The sequence below is a fragment of the Lepidochelys olivacea genome (genome assembly GCF_965140295.1).
Source record: "Lepidochelys olivacea isolate rLepOli2 genome assembly, chromosome: 2".
NCBI lineage: Eukaryota > Metazoa > Chordata > Testudines > Cheloniidae > Lepidochelys > Lepidochelys olivacea.
This window is the reverse complement of record NC_140412.1, coordinates 168,619,016-168,639,475: the sequence shown is the minus strand read 5'-3', so window position 1 is coordinate 168,639,475 and position 20,460 is coordinate 168,619,016.

Below are 20,460 nucleotides of genomic sequence, written 5' to 3'. Positions count from 1 at the left end.
TGTGTGACAGATACTATACATGGGTTTTATATATTGTAATACCTACCTACTTCTGTTTGCTACAACTCAAATACAATTTTGAATAAGCCAAACAGAGGTTGATTGGCTTGCCCAAAGTCACACAGTGAGTTGGCAGCAGAGTGGGGAATAGAACACATGGTTCTTGATTTCAGTTCCTGTGTTGCATTTTAAGGCTCACTTAAGTAACAGGAAACATCATAAGAAGGGTATAGTTTTACACTGAACTTGGTGTACAATCTCTCTTCTGTAGGCCAGTTTCATGAACAAGAAGTATTATATTGATATTAAAATATCCAGAGATCTTGGGAATTGCTTTTGTAGAAAGCTGTGTGTGTTTTTTCTAAACATTAGTAATATGGAATTCTTCTTTGAGTTATCATCCCTCTAACTGATCCCTCTATCATCCCTCTAAATCGCCTTTGATTGGTGATTTGTCTTCAGCAGTGTCCATGGTTCTGCCCCTGCACCCTTTGCATTCTTCAGACTGAGCATATATAGAGAGGGGCAGACCTGCCACCCTTCCAGTTCTTTTTCAACTGCCTGTGACTAGAGACAGAGTGTTGTGGTGTCAGTTAGCTTGTCTTCTACCTATCCATGTTTCTTTGTTTACTTTTTTCTGTTTTTGTAGTAGTAGTAGTAGTATTTTATTTTCCCTTGGCACAAGTTTGTGCCTTCCCCCCACCTGCCCTGCTTTTTTGTTGGTTGTTGGCCGTGGCTAAGGCCTCTGCTATCCTCAGCCTTTCCTTCCCTGTGGCCTTCCTTCTGTAGGTTATGCCTCAAACTCTGAGCTTCAAACCCTGCCACACCTGCCCAAGGTCTTTCCCTCTCAGTGAAGGGTATTCTACCTGTCTCTGCTGCCTCAGAGTCCCACATTCCGTTAGAGTGAAAAGTCTGCACCAGAGTCAAGAATAGATTGAGGAAACTGAGGGAGGACAATCTCAAGCTGCTCACTAAAATCTGCAGGGTCTGGTTTCTTCCCTTTACCCCCACCCTCCAGTACACAGCGTCAGCCTCCAGTGACCTCTTTGGCTTCAGTGGACAAAGATCACCTCAGAGCCAATAACCAATAGCCAATAACCCAGTGGTTAAGGCCTTTACCTTGGAAGTAGCAGACCTAAGTTCAACTCCCTGACTGGTTTCGTTGCAATGTAAAACAGAAATTTTCAGGGGAGGGATAGCTCTGTGGTTTGAGCATTGGCCTGCTAAACCCAGGGTTGTGAGTTCAATCCTTGAGGGGGCCATTTACGGATCTGGGGCAAAAATTGGGGATTGGTCCTGCTTTGAGCAGGGGATTGGACTAGATGACCTCCTGAGGTCCCTCCAACCCTGATATTCTATGAACAAGAAGCAACTTCAGAGACCTCCAAATGTTCTAAGAGATCTCAGTCTGCTGACAAGTCCTGCTCTGAGGTGCCTGGTTCATTGAGTGCCATCAAAAAAAGTCTTCTAGAATTTTGCGCACTGAGAAGTCTCTTGGCCAACAATTCCTGCTCAGCAGCAGCCTCAGTACCTTCGGAGCCTTCCAGACACAGGGACTCCTTAAAGAAACCACTGGCACCCTTTGGGGCCATGGGCATAAGGCGCATGAAGGCCATTCATGTGTAACATGCCTAGTATCACTTGACTTGACTCAGCTCAAGGAGGTACTGTCGGGGTCACAAATACTGATGTCATTCCTTTCCCATGAGGACCTCCATGTTACAGAGGATCCTGATTCCTCTCTTCTGAGAGATGTGGAGAAGATTCTCTTCCTGTTACACGCACATTCTCCTGCACCAACCTATCAATCAGTACTGCCGTGTCCCCCCCACCCAAATCTTGACCACTGGTACCGACAAGGATGCCACCTCCTACCTATATGACCACCAGCACTGATCCCAATGAAGGGGAATGAATCTCTGTGCAGGATTTGACCACCTTTCCTTTCCAACCTCTGTCCCCTGTGGCATACCCTAATGAGGAGACTTCAGGAACAAGTGGCCATTCTCATTGCCAATTCTGGCACTAATACATTTGGTGTCCCACTCCCTTTTCAGGTGCCCCGCCACATTGGGCATTATGGAACCCTTAGGCCCCCTACAGAGTGCCTTCACATAAAAGGGCCCGTAAAGAGGACCAGCCTCTGGTACACTGAGAGCTTCTTCCTCAGGAAGCTCCGCCTTCTCAAGGAAACTTTGCAGAGGATGAGGAACCAAGAACCAAGGTTTTGTTGCAGAAACCAATAAATCCTCCTCATCCTCTAATGAAGGTGTCATGCCCCATCCACCATCCTACACAATTGATTTTTAAAGGTATTTCAGGACTTCATGAAGCGGTGGCCAAAACACTACAAATTCCCCTTGAGGAAGTCCAGGATCCCCAGCATTCCACAGTGAATATCCTTCACACTCAAGGCAAGCTGGCTATTAATGGTGCCTTCTTGTCACCAGCCATTAACATCTGGCAGATACCCACCATCTTTCCACCCATATGCAAGAGGGCTGACAAAAAAAAATCTGTTTTCTGGCCAAGGGCTTCAAATAGCATTTTTTTTTCCTCATCCCACACCCAACACTGTGGTGGTTGACGTGGTCAACAAGAGGAATAGATAACACCAATACAGATCTATCTCTCATGACAAAGAGTTCAGGTGCCTATATCTTCTCTCCACAAGAGCTGATCCTCGCCTGTGTTACAATTCTGAGTTACTAACTATTGTTAAGGCTATGATTTCGTTATGGAGGTCACTGGAAGTCACAGATTCGTGACTTCAGCCTGCGGTGGTCAGGAGCTCCAAGCCAACATGGGCGGCAGGGGAACCCCCGGGGACCTCTGGAGCTGCTGGAGGTGGAGGAACCTCCAAGCTCCTGGCCACCATGGGCAGTGGGGGCCCCCAGAATTGCCAGTGGTCGGGGAACCCCCAAGTTTGCAGGTGGCTACAGCAGGGGAAGCCCCAAGCTCCCAGCATCATTGGCGGCAGGGGAACCCCCAAGCTGCTGGCCGCTATGGGTGGCGGGGATTCCTGCAGCTCCTGGCTGCTGCGGGGGAACCCCTATGCTCCCATCCAACATGGGCCCCCAAAGCTGCAGGCGGGAGGGTTCCCCACAGCCCCCAGATGCTGCAGGCAGCTTCTAGCTCCTGTGCATCTGCCACATTTCAGACAACATGATGACCTGCAGATCCCCGTTTTGTCAGGGATATTTTTAGTAAAAGTCATGCATGAATTTTTCTTTTTTGTTTGTGACCTGTCTGTGAATTTTACTAAAAAATATCCATGACAAATCTTAGCCTTAACTATCGTGCCCCATTGATAAAATATGATTACATTAACTATTCAAGGTTTTCACTATTTATTGACCATCTGTAACAAAAATGGATCTTGGAAATCTCTCTTGATGCAGCTCACAAATTGTGGCTCAATTTTTCACCTCCCAGAAACTGATTGAACCACCAAGAAAGAGTTCCTGGGACCTCAAGAAGCTATTATCTTCTACCACCACACCTCATCCAAGCAGCCATTTTGACCATTTGGTTGAGGGCCACAACTTGCCTCACTCCATGGATCTTAAGCTTCATTATCCTGCCCTCCATTCAACTTATGGGAATTGCATCTCCCATTTCACACCTTCTTAGAAGCTCATCACATTAGACAGATGGATATTGGAAGTAACTGTGATGGGTTGGATCACAGAAACCCCCTTGGGGCTGCCAACTGATTTGCCAAGACTACTTCTGCCCCTGCTTTCCTGCCCTGGCAGCTTAGGACTTCAGTGCCCTGCCGGGTTTGAGCGAGACCCGCTAGCCTACTGCAAACCCAGACCCAGGTCTGAACCACATCCCCTAATAGCTGTAGGCTTAAACTGAAAGCAGCTTAAGAAGTATTCCTGTCTTTAAACACTCAGATGCCCAACTCCCAATGGGGTCCAAACCCCAAATAAATCCATTTTACCCTATATAAAGCTTATAAATTGTTCACCCTCTATAACACTGATATAGAGAGATGCACAGCTGTTTTCCTCCCACCCCCTCAGGTATTAATACATACTCTGGGTTAATTAATAAGTAAAAAGTGATTTTATTAAATACAGAAAGTAGGATTTAAATGGTTCCAAGTAATAGCAGACAGAATAAAATGAATTATCAAGCAAAATAAAATAGAACACGCAAGTCTATGTCTAAGAAAAATTAATACAGATAAAAACCTCACCCTTAGAGGAATTCCAGTAAACTTCCTTTTACAGACTAGTCTCCTTCTAGTCTGGGTCCAGCAATCACTCACACCCCCTGTAGTTACTGTCCTTTCTTCCAGTTTCCTTTAGGTACCCTTGGGGGTGGAGAGGCTATCTCTTTAGCCAGCTGAAGACAAAATGGAGGGGTCTCCCACAGGCTTAAATAGACTTTCTCTTGTGGGTGGAGACCTCCTCCTCTCTTGTATACAAAGTCCAGCTGCAAGATGGAGTTTTGGAGTGACATGGGCAAGTCACATGTCCACGCATGACTCAGAAGTTACAGGTAGCAGCCATAGCTCACATGCTAGCTTGAATGGCCTCATGTAGACTTCTTATGTGGATTGGACCCTTCCAAGATCCATTGTCCATTAATTGCTTCTTGATTGGGCACTTAACATGCACATTCCTTTCTCAAGAAGCTGACCAAATGCTTTAGTAAGGCTACTTAAAAATCAAGCAACTACACAGCCAATATTCATAACTTCGAATACAAAAATGATACATGCATGCAAATAGGATGAATAGATTCAGTAGATCGTAACCTTTATAGAGAGATGTTACATGGCATAGGTAGCATAAAACATATTCCAGTTATGTCATATCTATATATTCATAAGCATATTTCCATAAAGCCTTATGGGGCGCACTGTCACAGTAACTTCATCAGACTGCGTTATACCCTTCAACTCCTTTCTCCCCCTCATCCGGGTCCCTCTTCAGGGACCCTTCTCACACACTTGGTTTGGAGCAGGATGATGTGTAGGATGCAGGTATGGACCTGTGGACACTACTAAAGAAAAATCTGTGACCAAAGGTGAACATGTGGGTGCATGCACCTAAAATGGAACACCCATAGGGACAAAACATCTAGAAGAACTCCAGTTACTGTACAGATAAGTAACGTCTCCTTTCTTTCTTTCTCTTATGTGAGAACATCTCCTTTGCAAGGTAAAACTGTGGGCCGCAACTCCAAAAAGGGTTCAAGGGAAGATAAATCAGGCTGTGAATTCATGTCGAAATACTTTTTACAGCATGTGGGACTATGATAAAACCCAAAGACACTGAATACTTAAATTGTGACAATTTACACACAATTAAGTTATATGCTTTCCTATATAGTACCATCTTGTGGACATTTAAGTTTATTGTAATTCATTAAAATAGACAATGCAATAGTGCAGAAACACATGAAATATGAAATAGTATGGCAGCTCAGAAAGTGTGTTGACTCAGGACATCTCTTTTGATATTCCATAGTGCTGTCTCTGTACTGTTTCCGAGAAAGAGTTTTCTTAAATATGCACGCAAACGCATATTAGATGCTATCATTTCTTCTCCATTGGGAGGACTCTTTGATGAGAGATGGCAGCTCCTTGGTGAAATGCAATGCAGAAGGGCTCATCACTGAAGTCACAAAAGACAACAGCAGAGCTGGGCAAACTCCAGTGAGGCCCCTCCTACTCAGCACCAATAAAGCTGAAATTGCTATAGCTGATTTAGGTGGTGTAGCCTCAGGTCAGGCGAAGCAGCACTTTCCCAAGGGATGGAAAAAAGGCCTGCCTGAGTGCCCCTCAGGACTCTGGGACTGTTACCCACTAACACCAAACTGTAAGTGGCGTTTGGTGTGTGGAGAAGAGGGAAATGACATGGTATAGGGACGCTTGCCTATTGGATGTTCACACTGGTGTATGGAGAACTGAGTTGACTGACTACTGCCAAAGTTACCAGTGGGAGAGTGTTTCATTTATTATTCATGTAGATCTATTGTTCCCCTCGCCGAAGTTGACACTGTGTTCCCTTTCCTCCAATAAAGTTTTCCTCATTAAGACTCAGTGTTTGTCAGTGGGGAACTAATACCTGTTAGGAGGCTCAGGGAAGATATTTAGTGATCCCAGAAATTCTGCTTGGAGACTTGTGCATGTGATAATTGTAAAGGGACCTCTAGCAATTTGAACCCAGTCCCTGTTGCTGCTGATACCACCTAGCAGAAGGTTTACATAAAGAACTGGTTACTATGTATACCTATCATTACCATCTACTGGATGGAATCAAGAACTACTCAACTGTGCTTCATAGACCCTAAACTGCAGAGACATAAAGGAGATTATCCATTGGCGTGTAAGGACTTGTGTTTTGGAACAGGGCAATTCCTATTGTCCTAAGAAATTCCAAAGGGCTGCAAGCTATAGCATAGTCACAACTGTGAAGTCGCAGATGATTATAGGTTTGTTTCTATACATTGCATAGGGAGACAAGCAATACAGCAATCGGCTTCCTTGCATTATAATACCACGTGCACCACTGGTATAGCAATAAGTAGTCATTAGTGCCTAGGTACTATGATGATCAGTGGTTTATAAATAGATTAGATTGTTTATTCCATATGAGATTGACATCTATGTGATACAGTGCTGCAACATGGCTAGTATTGCATAAAATAAGGTTCACTATTTCATGCTGGTTCAGAATTGGAACATATTTCCTCATTCATTTTAAATAAGTAAAATGTTTTTGTATAGCGAAGCAGTCACTGGAGATGAAACATTATGTAAGGGCAGGAGGACTAAAAAAGATAAGATAACCATAGAAAAGAGGAGATAATGTGTAGATCTTCATTCCATATACATCTTTAAATAGAAATATTCAGCAATGAGATAATTTCAGTTCAAACAACATGAGAATATTAAATCTGAATGCACAAACAAAAACTAAATATATTTGGTGTCATCAAACCTGACAGAAGATTCCAAATTAAAGAGGGCCCAAGAAGTTAAAGATTTCAATATTTTGAGAAATAACAAAATACAGTAGCTAACTTGCACTAGGCAAATGAGATCTTGAGCAATGAGTAGTATTTCCTAATGGACAGGACCTCTCCCTAGAATAAATTATCCTCTTTAAAACAGACAAAATACATGTTTAGATAGGGGAAAGGAAAAATTTATTGATTACAAAAATGTATTTTTCTGTCAAAATAACCTCTGAAGTGCTCGTGATGAGGCTGTTGCTTTACTTAACCTCTATGATATCCCTGTACTCAGAGTTCTGTTGCCCTCTATCTTCATTATGTATGTCTTCTAGTACGTTGAGAGATATGAGCTAACTAGTGCTTTTTCACACTCCTCGGTCTCTAGTTCCCATGACTCAGAGGCTCAGTGAAATTCTTAGCACTATTAAACTGCCCAGAGGTTGCTAAAGAGACATGAGTCAGTATGTGCAGTTTTTAATCTTCTGTAGAGGAAATAAAATTTAGACAAATTGGAATAGAACAAAAGCAGACTTGGCAGTGTGTTCAGAACTGAAGCAGATCTGCAATAGTCTGTTCAGAGTTTTGTATCTATACTCTGAGTGAGTGTGTTATAGGTGTGCACATATATGCTGAACTATGTGCATATTCCAAGTGGTAGTCAATTTAAGAGACCATTATGGTTACACAATGAAGCACTCAAAAATAAGGAAATGCAACCTTTGCTCTGCCCTCTTGAAGGCAAAAAAAAGGAAGTATAAAAAGGAATTCCATTCTCCATGACTTCAAAGCTCTGCTGTCTAGTGGGCAAATAAAATAAAATAAAGGCAACCAAGTGCTCCAGTTGCATAATCCTTTGACTGGACACAACAAGAATGCCCTTTCCCACAAACATTAGATCTTTAGGAGGGAGACCTTTTTCTGGAGCCTTTGGAGATCCTCATAGGTAGCCCCAATCCTATAGATCTTTTAGGAGCTCTGTATCTTCCCCGGGTGCAGTATTTCTAAGGTGGACCAGAGTGGGATTCCCCGTTTTAGTACCTTAACAAAGTGTGCAAGAATCTCTCTCCCTGTTCCTTCACACCTCACAAAGGGTTAATCCAGGACACTCCTCCACCCCTCACCTTAGAAAGAGAGCCTTTCCTCGACCCCTTTGCGCATCGCTTTATTTTTTTTAAATGAGTTTCTGAGAGTGGCTATATCTCTATAGGGCCAAAGTATGGTCTGTTTTGCCAACGTAAACCCAGAGTAACTCTTCTGAAGACAGCAGAATTACTCTGGATGTTTGAGAGAAGAAGGGAATCCTGAAACTGAGAAGTGGGTTGATGTCTAATCATTTCTTCACTGGGCCTATAGTTATGTACAGCAGAAGAATTCTGCCAATGAGCATATAAAGCTTTGTTTGTTAACATTGCACATTTTTCAATATGGTTTCTACCAGCATCCGTACAAATCTCAGCAAGTGAATAACATTTTCTATGCATCAGGTTCGTAGAAATTTAGGAGTTCACCTGCTGTGTATATAGGATGGGGAGGAGAGAAGCATTGCTTCTACTTCTGACATAGACATCTTCTTTCAATCCCCTCACCCCTTACAAAGCCTGCGGGGACTGAGAGTATGGCTTCTGCAGATTCTACACCTCAACCCAGGACATGTTGCCTGTGTTTTTACAATAACCAGCTAGGTTATTCTCCCATACATGCACAACATTTTCTCTGTGCTGATATTTTCAAAGGAGCCTGAAGAAAATCAGTGGGATTTGGGTGCATAACTCCGAGACCCCTTTGAAAATCCCAGCCTTCCTTATCTGCATGCTTTCTAAATGGAATGCAAAAACAGTTGCTTATGCTGCTGAACGTGCTCAGTGTGCAATTTTCAAAGTCTGTTGACTGTCAAATCAAAAACCCAATTTTCAATGGAACGTGCAATCCTCAGGGAGAACTCTTTCCATGCCTCTACCCATTTCAGCTGTAAGGCTGCTCAAATACAGGTCATGACAATTTTTTTAGCATAGGAAAGTACTTTTTTTCATTCTTAAAAACTGTTGAACTGTGATTTCCTCAAGTCTGAGAAACTTGCAGGCAGAGATGAACAGGTGAAACTATGGGAATTTTCAGCCCAACAGGTGAAAATGTATGCGGCATAAAAGAGCCTAGAGTGGTATAAAGGGGCTCTAAAAGCTCCTTGTTCTGGGTATGAGAGGGTTCCCTTGCACAGACACTGCAGAAGCTTAAAGCTGTCCTCTGAGGACCCCATGCAGGGGATGGGACTTGGGGGTGGGGGACATGTCAGAGCAAGGGCCATCACACTCAGCAATGAAGCAGTTCTGGGCCATGCTACAGCCCATAGGACGCTTCCAAGAAGCTGCAATAACTTAGACCTGGAGTCATGTTTGTTGTGCTGAGGGCCTTGGAGCAACCCAGGACCAAGAACCTGCAAAAGTGGTGTAAGGCCATCTTAGATATGTAACTCAGAATTTACCTCTGTTATTTTGCCTGTTTCAGGACTATAAGATGAGGCCTCCTGAGGTGTTTTTCTCCCCCTGAAAGCACCTTCACTTCACGCAGGGACCTGCTGACCAGGATAAAACCCAAACCTGCTACTTAATATTACATCATTGCATTTTTCTAGGTGAAAAGATGTTGATCCTTTCTTCTTCCCTGTCTGGCTTCTAGCATGACCAGATGTCCGGATTTTATAGAGACAATCCTGATATTTGGGGTTTTTCCTTTTATAGGTGTCGTGATGGGTCAAATCCCTCTTCTGGGATGCCACCTGATGTGCTGGGGTGTCACTGAGCCCAACCTTTCCACCAAACTGGGTTTCCTCTCCCTGTTCTTGCTGTGCTAGGCTCTCAAGCCTTCTCCAGCACCACAAGTAAGGCCAGACCCAGCTGCAGACACAGACTGAAATCAGCTCTATGGGGGAGGACTTAGCTAGGAAAATGGCCAGCACTCATGTGCACACCTCCTTTGGGGTACGAACCAAAATAATAATGTCTTGCACTGTATAGAAAGATCTGTACAGCACAAGCTCATAAAAATTCACCCTCTCCCTCAATGTGGAGAGAGATGTGTATTGCTTTTTGCTGCCCCTCCCACCCCCGATATGAATTGCACAAACTGGGTTTTGAAATAAACAAGAAATAAGTTCATTAACAACAAAAGGTAAATTGTAAGTGATTATAAGGGATATCAAACAGAACAAAGCAGATTACTGAGCAAATAAAACAAAACAAGCACACTAAGCTTAATACACTCAAGAAACAGGTTATAAAATGTAATTTCTCACCCTCAGTGTTGTTTTAGGCAGGTTGCAGAGTTTCTGTAGCTTTAGAGTTCCAGTTATTTCTCTTTACAGACTGAACCCCTGTCTCAGCCTGGACTCAGCCCCTTCCTTTCCCTTCAGGTGTTTATAGCAATCTTCCTTCTTTGATGAGGAGGCAATGGAGAAGAGTCCTGACTGACTTACTTCCCAGTCTTAAATAGAATTTATATAAGGCGGGAATCTTTTGTTTCCCAGTCTGACCCCCCCCCCACCCGCTCTTAATGAAGAAAACACTGAAAGCCCAAGATGGGGGTCTAGTACAAGGTGACCCAATCACCTGACCCTGTAGTGTCAAAGCAGCAACCCCAGAAGCTTCTCAGGAAGGCAGGAGATTAATATCTTTCAAGTCTTATTGTTCATCTTAATGGCCCAACCATAAACGATGCCGACTAGCGATCCGGCGGCGTTATTCCCATGACCCGCCGGGCAGCTTACGGGAAACCAAAGTCTTTGGGTTCCGGGGGGAGTATGGTTGCAAAGCTGAAACTTAAAGGAATTGACGGAAGGGCACCACCAGGAGTGGAGCCTGCGGCTTAATTTGACTCAACACGGGAAACCTCACCCGGCCCGGACACGGAAAGAATGGCCCCCAAATACACACACAGTTGTAATTGTTACATAGTCAATATTCCTAATCTCAGTTACAGAAATTATACATGCGTACAAATTGGATAAACACATTCAGTAGCTCATAACCTTTCCAACGATACCTCACATGACCTATCTTACATAAAACATATCTTAGTTATGCCATATTCATATGGTAACAATATTTCTATGAAGAATATGGGGTGCAGAGTCACAGGTGCCTATTACCCCCACTGCCTGTACCTATTTTTCACACTTGGTATCTGGTCACCCAACTGGCTTCCCAGTTGTGTGTTTCTTCAGTTTGTAACAAAGCTCTGCCATTTTGATCTGATCCTTTCTCCATGATGCATGGTTCCCTCACTTCAGGGTGTGAGACTTCTTATTTGAAATTAATCAGCTGCTTTCAATATTACCCAGATCAAAATGGCAATAGTTTCCCCCCTCTCTTTTGTATGCAGTGGGGGAGGGAGGAACTATTCTGCTAAGGAGGGATCACAAGGGATTGTTTAGTTTGAATTGTTTCCACTGTCAGGACTGAAACTTTCTGATTGGAGTACACTGATTTATTAATTTAGTTATCAATAAGCATTCAAATGTGAATCCTTTCCTTTTATTGCACTTTGTTTTAGCACTGGGCTCTCCAGGAATATGTATCAGTCTATACATTGCTGTTCTGAGTGGAGATCTGTTTTGTTGTAGGAAACTGTGAAACGTCCCAAGAGGTCTTTACACTTTGTTTTTTCTCCATTTGTTGCAGGCAAGAGGTGGTACATTTTCAGCTGCTGTACAATGAAAATTTAGGGCTGTGAGCTACTAAGAAGGGATTCTTCGTGGACCATTAACGCTCTATCCTATACAGCTTTCCTTTTAATTAAACGCTGTTATGGATTTAGTGCCAGTGAAATATGCCAGACTGACAGCCTGCAGAGTGAAATCCTTTTAATCTGCAGAATAGGTCAGCTTCCCACCACACTGAATGAGTATGCCTCAGCGTGGGTGAGACTCCCTCTAAAAGTGAAAGGGCAGTTCTAATTTCAATGCCAATTGAATCCCTGACTATCATTATGGATGCCAGTTAGTGCTGGTCTATGTGAAATGGATATTTATCCACTGGGAACTGGACTGAGACCAGCAATTTATTTCACATAGGCTAGTCACTGGTGACAGCGCGCTGTTTCAAAACTAGGCCCAATCTGTGAAAGGTTCCATAGCCTAATACTAGCCTTCTGCACAACCCAGTTCCTCAGAAATACCTAACTTTCTAAAACAGTGACTCTCTTTCTGTGATCATTGGAGAACTAACTCCATTAGTCGCATGTAGCTAACTCTCTCTCCCCTGCTAAATACCATTAAAAGATAGCTAAAATACATTCAATACTTGTCTGTAGATTAATTTTCCTGGTATGTAATGCAATAGCTGATGTGAGGTGACTGAGATGTGAATGGGAGGCCTGGGTACCAACAAGATCATAAATGAGAAAGTGGTCCAGGAGTCAATGTCTATTAAGATATAGTCCATGTATTCTAAGGGATTTTTCTTTCACTATCAGGGGGTAGTGTGTTAGTCTGTATCCACAAAAACAATAAGGAGTCTGGTGGCAATTTAAAGATTAACAGATTTATTTGGGAAAATACGAAAATGAAAAAGCTTATGCCCAAATAAATCTGTTAGTCTTTAAGGTGCCACTAGACTCCTTGTTGTTCTTTCACTATAAATCTTGTGTTTTTTCACCAGCCATTTAATAATCTCTTACTATAACTAGTGGCATCAAACAGGTTTTTTAGAAACACGAGGTAACATGCTGAATAGCAAATATATTGGAGTGCAATTTTTGAGAAGGATAATTTGTTTAGCTTTATAAGAACATGTTTCAGACAAGGCATCACTCATGGGAAATTCTAGGGAATCGGGAAATTCTGACAAGTATGATCAATTCACTCATGCAGGATCTATGTTTTCCTGTTATGTGGTGGTCTTTTTTTCCTGTTTTACACAAGGTTGTTGTTTGGCTTCTTCTTCTTCTTCTTCTTTTTTTTTCTTTTTTTTTTTTTTTGGCAAAATTGTGCTTTTGTTTTTGAAGAGTACAAATTTGTACTCCTCTCAGGGGTGTAAAAAATTCTTTCCATCACATTGTTAAATGGATGAATTGGGCTACTTTTAACCTTCATTTCTTGTAAGTGAAAGGTTTTTGGATCCAATGTCACTACTTTTTTTTTCTTTTATGAATTACTGGCAAATTTTATAAGAGAACATATTTTATAGGATTTAAGCGAGTTTCCTTTGTGATTTAGGACTTTCTCACCATATCTCATTCATGGGGATGGCATCCTTTTCTCATCTATGATATATCAGTCGTAGCTGTGTTGTTTCCTGAGTGCAACAGAAGCGTAATGAAAATAATAATGATTAGAAAAATTAAACATAGACTATGGTGTTCAAAACAATCTGTTCCTAGTTCATGGCCTCGTCAACAGCTGCTATAACTTGCATGTCTCAATATATGGTTACTGAAAGGTGCCAGATTGAAATTGATACTGTAGTCCTAGGCCTGATGCCAATCCCACCAGTTTTAAACTTGTGCAGCTCTATGGAGTTACTTCTAATTAACAACTTTTTGGACACTGTCCTCCTGCCTGGATTCAAACCAGCTATCTAGTGACCCATTCCTGCAAATGTGTTCTCGTAGGCAGGATCCTATTGCCATGAATAGCCCCCCTGATATCAGTTGAGCTATTCACGGTACAAAGCACTGAGCCTGATAGCTGATGCTTGCAGGATTGAGTTTTAAGACTGAAAGTCTCCTCAGCCTATTGTCAATTCCTGGAACTATGTAGTCCCCTGACAGCTGCTATTTATAAGTGATTCCTAAACACTCTCAGTGCTCTTGCTGCTTGCTCTGCATCAGCAGTTACCTTAAAAAAACAACAACAATAAAAAACATGAGAGAAGAATCTTTCTTCATTAGCATAGGCACAGATGCAATGAGAACTGTGTAAGTTAAACAGTAGTCTCAGTTCTCAGGGGCTCGTGGAAACATGTTGTGCTGGGAGGTTTTGCTGCAGCTTTATCAATGGCTTGAAAAATAGGCACTGGACAAATTATTTTGTACAATATTATGGTAAGCTTGAGCTGTTTAGCAGCCATTACAGAGCAAAGAAGCAGAAATAAATTCACAGGAGGGAAATGTATGGCAGCAAATTTCTATTTATCTACACCTAGAGTCTGAGCCTTAAAATCCCACCAATTCTGTAGGGTAAATTCCATTGAATGATACTGACTACTTGTAAAGCTGATGCACTCTTTTTGCAAGAGAGGATGAATTTTACAGCTTTAAGAATGTATTGATCATTATATTGACAACAAAGGCACACCAGTTACATTTCACACCTGGCTTATTTATCTGTTGTTCAGAATCAGAGTGGTGACCATATTGTCTTTCTATAATAGGCATTTAAATTGCCCTCATCAACCTCGTATCTGAGCACCATGCAATCAGTAATGAATTTTATCATCACAGCACCTGTAAGAGCCAGGGAAATATTATTACCCCATTTTACAGATGCGACACTGAGGTGTAGAATAGATTAAATAACTTTGATGAAGAACATCATAAGCACTGAATTCACTTTAAAAGATTGTTAAACCAATCATAATAATGAATGTTATTTTGATGGCCTCTTTCTGTTCCAGCCCAGTAAGCATGTCACAGACAATGTTAAAGTCATAAACATGCTAAACATGACAAGATAAAATCCCCAGAGATAAGTAAAGCCAACTTATTGCAATGTGCCAAATGACGTTTTTAAACAAAAAAGCCTTCACACCTCTCCACATGTACGATCTCACTTCAGGGAAACTAGAGAGACTGTTCAGGAATATTTCCTGAACTTCTTTATAACATGCAGTGTGACTGCTCAAGTAACAAATGGGATGTGGGGGACCCCCACTGATGGAGCAAAATTGACGATGGTGTGCCATTTCACCAGCCACCTAGAAAGAAGAGAGGATAAACTGTTCTTTGCTGGTGCAGTCATGTTTTTTCTTTTGCTTTGCAAAACTGAAACTTTTGATTCACATGAGATGGGGGATCAAAGAGTAAAATCTGCTGAGTCCTCTCTTTGCCCTGGTCTACACTAGGAGTTGAGGTTGAATTTAGCAGCATTAAATCTATTTAACCCTGCACCCATCCACAGAACGAAGCCCTTTTTTCGACTTAAAGGGCTCTTAAAATCGATTTCCTTACTCCACCCCCGACAAGGGGATTAGCGCTGAAATCGGCCTTGCTGGGTCGAATTTGGGGTACTGTGGATGCAATTAGACGGTATTGGCCTCCGGGAGCTATCCCAGAGTGCTCTATTGTGACTGCTCTGGACAGCACTCTCAACTCAGATGCACTGGCCAAGTAGACAGGAAAAGGCCTGCAAACTTTTGAATTTCAATTTCCTGTTTGCTTGGTCACCTGCAGCTTGCCACGCTGGCCAGAGCTCATCAGCAGAGGTGACCAAGCAGAGCTCATCAGCAGAGGTGACCATGATGGAGTCCCAGAATCGCAAAAGAGCTCCAGCATGGACCGAACGGGAGGTACGGGATCTGATCGCTGTATGGGGAGAGGAATCCGTGCTATCAGAACTCCGTTCCAGTTTTCGAAATGCCAAAACATTTGTCAAAATTTCCCAGGGCATGAAGGACAGAGGTCATAACAGGGATCCGAAGCAGTGCCATGTGAAACTTAAGGAGCTGAGGCAAGCCTATCAGAAAACCAGAGAGGTAAACGGCCGCTCCGGGTCAGAACCCCAAACATGCTGCTTCTATGATGAGCTGCATGCCATTTTAGGGGGTTCAGCCACCACTACCCCAGCCGTGTTGTTTGACTCCTTCAGTGGAGATGGAGGCAACACAGAAGCAGGTTTTGCGGACGAGGAAGATGATGATGATGATTGATGATGATGTCGTAGATAGCCCACAGCAAGCAAGCGGAGAAACCGGTTTTCCCGACAGCCAGGAACTGTTTCTCGCCCTGGACCTGGAGCCAGAACCCCCCAAACCCACCCAAGGCTGCCTCCCGGACCCGCCAGGCAGAGAAGGGACCTCTGGTGAGTGTACCTTTGAAAATAGTATACATGGTTTAAAAGCAAGCAGGTTTAATGATTAATTTGCCCTGGCATTCGTGGCTCTCCTGGATGTACTTCCAAAGCCTTTGCAAAAGGTTTCTGGGGAAGGCAGCCTTATTCCGTTGACCATAGTAGGACACTTTACCACTCCAGGCCAGTAGCACATAGTCGGGAATCATTGTAGAACAAAGCATTGCAGTGTATGGTTGTTGGTGTTCAAACAACATCCATTCTTATCTCTCTGTGTTATCCTCAGGAGAGTGAAATCATTCATGGTCACCTGGTTGAAATAGGGTGCTTTTCTTAAGGGGACATTCAGAGGTGCCTGTTCCTGCTGGGCTGTTTGCCTGTGGCTGAACAGAAATGTTCCCTGCTGTTAGGGGAGGGGAAGGGGCTAGCCACATGGTGCGGGGAGGCAAAATGCGACCTTGGAATGAAAACACGTGTGCTATGTATGTAATGTTAACAGCAAGGTTTACTGTGAAAGAATATACCCATTGTTCTTTTAAATGTGTCTTTTAAATACCACTGTCCCTTTTTTTTTCCCTCCACCAGCTGCATGTGTTTCACGGATCACAGGATCTTCTCCTTCCCAGAGGCTAGTGAAAATTAGAAGGCAAAAAAATGCACTCGTGATGAAATATTCTCTGCGCTCATGCTGTCCTCCCACACTGACAGAGCGTAGACAAATGCGTGGAGGCAGACAATGTCAGAGTGCAGGAAAGCACGAAATAACCGGGAGGAGAGGTGGCGGGCTGAAGAGAGTAAGTGGCGGGCTGAAGCTGAAAGGTGGCGGCAGCATGATTAGAGGAGGCAGGATTCAATGCTGAAGCTGCTGGAGGATCAAACTAATAATCTCCAGCATATGGTTGAGCTACAGGAAAGGCTGGAGCACAGACCGCCGCTACAGCCCCTGTGTAACCAACCACCCTTCTCCCCAAGTTCCATAGCCTCCTCACCCAGACGCCCAAGAATGCGGTGGGTGGGCCTCCGGCCACCCAGCCACTCCACCCCAGAGGATTGCCCAAGCAACAGAAGGCTGGCATTCAATAAGTTTTAAAGTTTTAAACTTTTAAAGAGCTGTGTGGCCCTCCTCCACCACCCCTCCTGGTGCTTCTCTCCTCCACCTCCCCTCCCGGGCTACCTTGGCAGTTATCCCCCTATCTGTGTGATGAATTAATAAAGAATGCATGAATGTGAAACAACAATGACTTTATTGCCTCTGCAAGCGATGATCGAAGGGAGGAGGGGAGGGTGGTTAGCTTACAGGGAAGTAGAGTGAACCAAGGGGAGGGGGGTTTCATCAAGGAGAAACAAACAGAACTTTCACACCGTAGCCTGGCCAGTCAAGAAACTGGTTTTGAAAGCTTCTCTGATGTGCATTGCGCCCTCCTGTGCTCTTCTAACTGCCCTGGTGTCTGGCTGCACGTAATCAGCGGCCAGGCGATTTGCCTAAACCTCCCACCCCACTATAAATATCTCCCCCTTACTCTCACAGATATTGTGGAGCGCACAGCAAGCAGTAATAACAGTGGGGATATTGGTTTAGCTGAGGTCTAAGCGAGTCAGTAAACTGCACCAGCGCGCCTTTAAACATCCAAATGCACATTCTACCACCATTCTGCACTTGCTCAGCCTGTAGTTGAACAGCTCCTGACTACTGTCCAGGCTGCCTGTGTACGGCTTCATGAGCGTGGCATTAAGGGGTAGGCTGGGTCCCCAAGGATAACTATAGGCATTTCAACATCCCCAACGGTTATTTTCTGGTCGGGGAATAAAGTCCCTTCCGGCAGCTTTTGAAACAGATCAGAGTTCCTGAAGATGCGAACATCATGTACCTTTCCCGGCCATCCCACATTGATGTTGGTGAAATGTTCCTTGTGGTCCACCAGTGCTTGCAGCACTATTGAAAAGTACCCCTTGCGGTTTATGTACTCGCCGGCTTGGTGCTCCGGTGCCAAGATAGGGATATGGGTTCCGTCTATGGCCCCACCACAGTTAGGGAATCCGATTGCAGCAAAGCCATCCACTATGACCTGCACATTTCCCAGGGTCACTACCCTTGATATCAGCAGATCTTTGATTGTGTTGGCTACTTGCATCATAGCAGTCCCCACAGTAGATTTGCCCACTCCAAATTGATTCCCGACTGACCGGTAGCTGTCTGGCATTGCAAGCTTCCACAGGGCTATTGCCACTCGCTTCTCAACTGTGAGGGCTGCTCTCATCTTGTTATTCTTGTGCCTCAGGGCAGGGGAAAGCAAGTCTCAAAGTTCCATGAAAGTGCCCTTACACATGCGAAAGTTTTGCAGCCACTGGGAATCGGCCCAGACCTGCAACACTATGCGGTCCCACCAGTCTGTGCTTGTTTCCCAGGCCCAGAATCAGCATTCCACTGCATGAACCTGCCCCATTAGCACCATGATGCCCACATTGCCAGGGCCCGTGTTTTGAGAGAAGTCTGTGTCCATGTCCTCATCACTCTCGTCACCGTGTTGACGTCGCCGCCTCGCCTGGGTTCGCTTTGCCAGGTTCTGGTGCTGCATATACTGCTGGATAATGCGCGTGGTGTTTAATGTGCTCCTAATTGCCAAAGTGATCTGAGCGGGCTCCATGTTTGCCATGGTATGGCATCTGCACAGAAAAAAGGCGCGGAACAAAAAAGTCTGCCGTTGCTCTGACGGAGGGAGGGGCGACTGACAACATGGCTTACAGGGTTGGCTTACAGGGAATTAAAATCAACAAAGGGGGTGGCTTTACATCAAGGAGAGACAAAAACAACTGTCACACAGAATGGCCCCCTCAAGGATTGAACTCAAAACCCTGGGTTTAACAGGCCAATGCTCAACCCACTAAGCTATCCCTCCCTCTGGTATTTCAAGCAGGACTGAATCTCCATTAAAGTTTTCAAGGTGCCCCAGGCAGACCTCACCAAAACAATTGTCGGCCGTTGATTTCATGGAGGGAGGGGGGAGCAAATGAATACAAAACAAATCTGGTCTATTTCTTGTTTTGATCCACTCCATCTATCTTTTACATCTTTGGCTGGTAGCAGACGGTGCAGTAGGATGGCAAGCCATCCACATCTCCTGGCTGCTCAGCAGAAGATGGTGCAATAGGACTGCTAGCCATCCTCATCTCCTGCCTGCTCACCCTAAGATGGTACAATAGGACTGCCTGAAGGACTAAAGAGAATGACCTGGTCGAGTCACTCCTAATTTAGTTCCTGCGCCCATGTCTGCCCAGGTGCTCCTGACTGACCTTAACGAGGTGGCCAGGAGCACCTCGGATATGATGACAATGCTTTTCAGGCCTCTTGCACCGTCTGCTGCCACAAGGCAATGGGTTGCTGCTGCTGTGTAGCAATGCAGTCCCACATCTGCCAGCACCCAGGAGACGTATGGAGACAGTGAGCTGAGCGGGCTCCATGCTTGCCGTGGTATGGTGTCTGCACAGGTAACTCAGGAAAAAAGGTGCAAAATGATTGTCTGCCATTGCTTTCACGGAGGGAGGGCCTGACGATGTGTACCCAGAACCACCCGCGACAAGGTTTTTTGCCCCACCAGGCATTGGGATCTCAACCCAGAATTCCAATGGGCGGCGGAGACTGCAGGAACTGTGGGATAGCTACCCACAGTGCAACACTCCGGAAGTTGACACTAGCCTCGGTACTGTGGAAGCGCTCCGCCGAGTTAATGCACTTAATGCACTTAGAGCATTTTGTGTGGGGACACACACAGTCGAATATATAAAAACGATTTCTAAAAAAAGACTTCTATAAATTTGACCTAATTTCGTAGTGTAGACATACTCTTTGTGATCAGTACCATGAACACTGCTAATAGGGGAAGCAGAGGTGGTGGAAACTCCATATGGGTATCTTGGGAGAAAAGCTGAGAGATCCTCACAAAAAAAATCCCTAAATGTGGCAAAATCTCACCCAATGTTCATTTAGTTTGTGTTCTCCCATTTTATAGAGGCAGAAAAGGTCGTTAATTCTTCTCTTTTGGAGGCTACAAGAAAGAAGTATGTGTGTGTGGAACAGAAAGATGGGGGTGGGGAGTGGTGGCTGGTGAACTTTGAGATAGGTAGAGCTGCAGAAGAGTCAAGCCCCTGTTTCAAGCGATGGTTGCAACAGTCATAGGGCTGAGGCCACTGGGCACTGCGGGAGAAGGGAGTCAAGCCCCTGTTTGGTTTGAGGTGATGTTCTTTGCCTTCCCGGAGGTTTTCTCACCAAACCTACTGCTGATGGAGATTCTCTGTGGGATCCAAATGTTCTTGAGCTTGGTTCCTTTGCTTATGGGGTAAGCCACTGGCTGCAGTGACTGTGAAGCATGCAAATGTGTTGCACTCTAACTACCCTGTGAAGACCCTGCTGGCATGCTGTACAAGGTGCCAGGCAGTCTACACGGGCAATTAGAGTACAACCTGTTAGAGCGCTCTTTGATCACAGC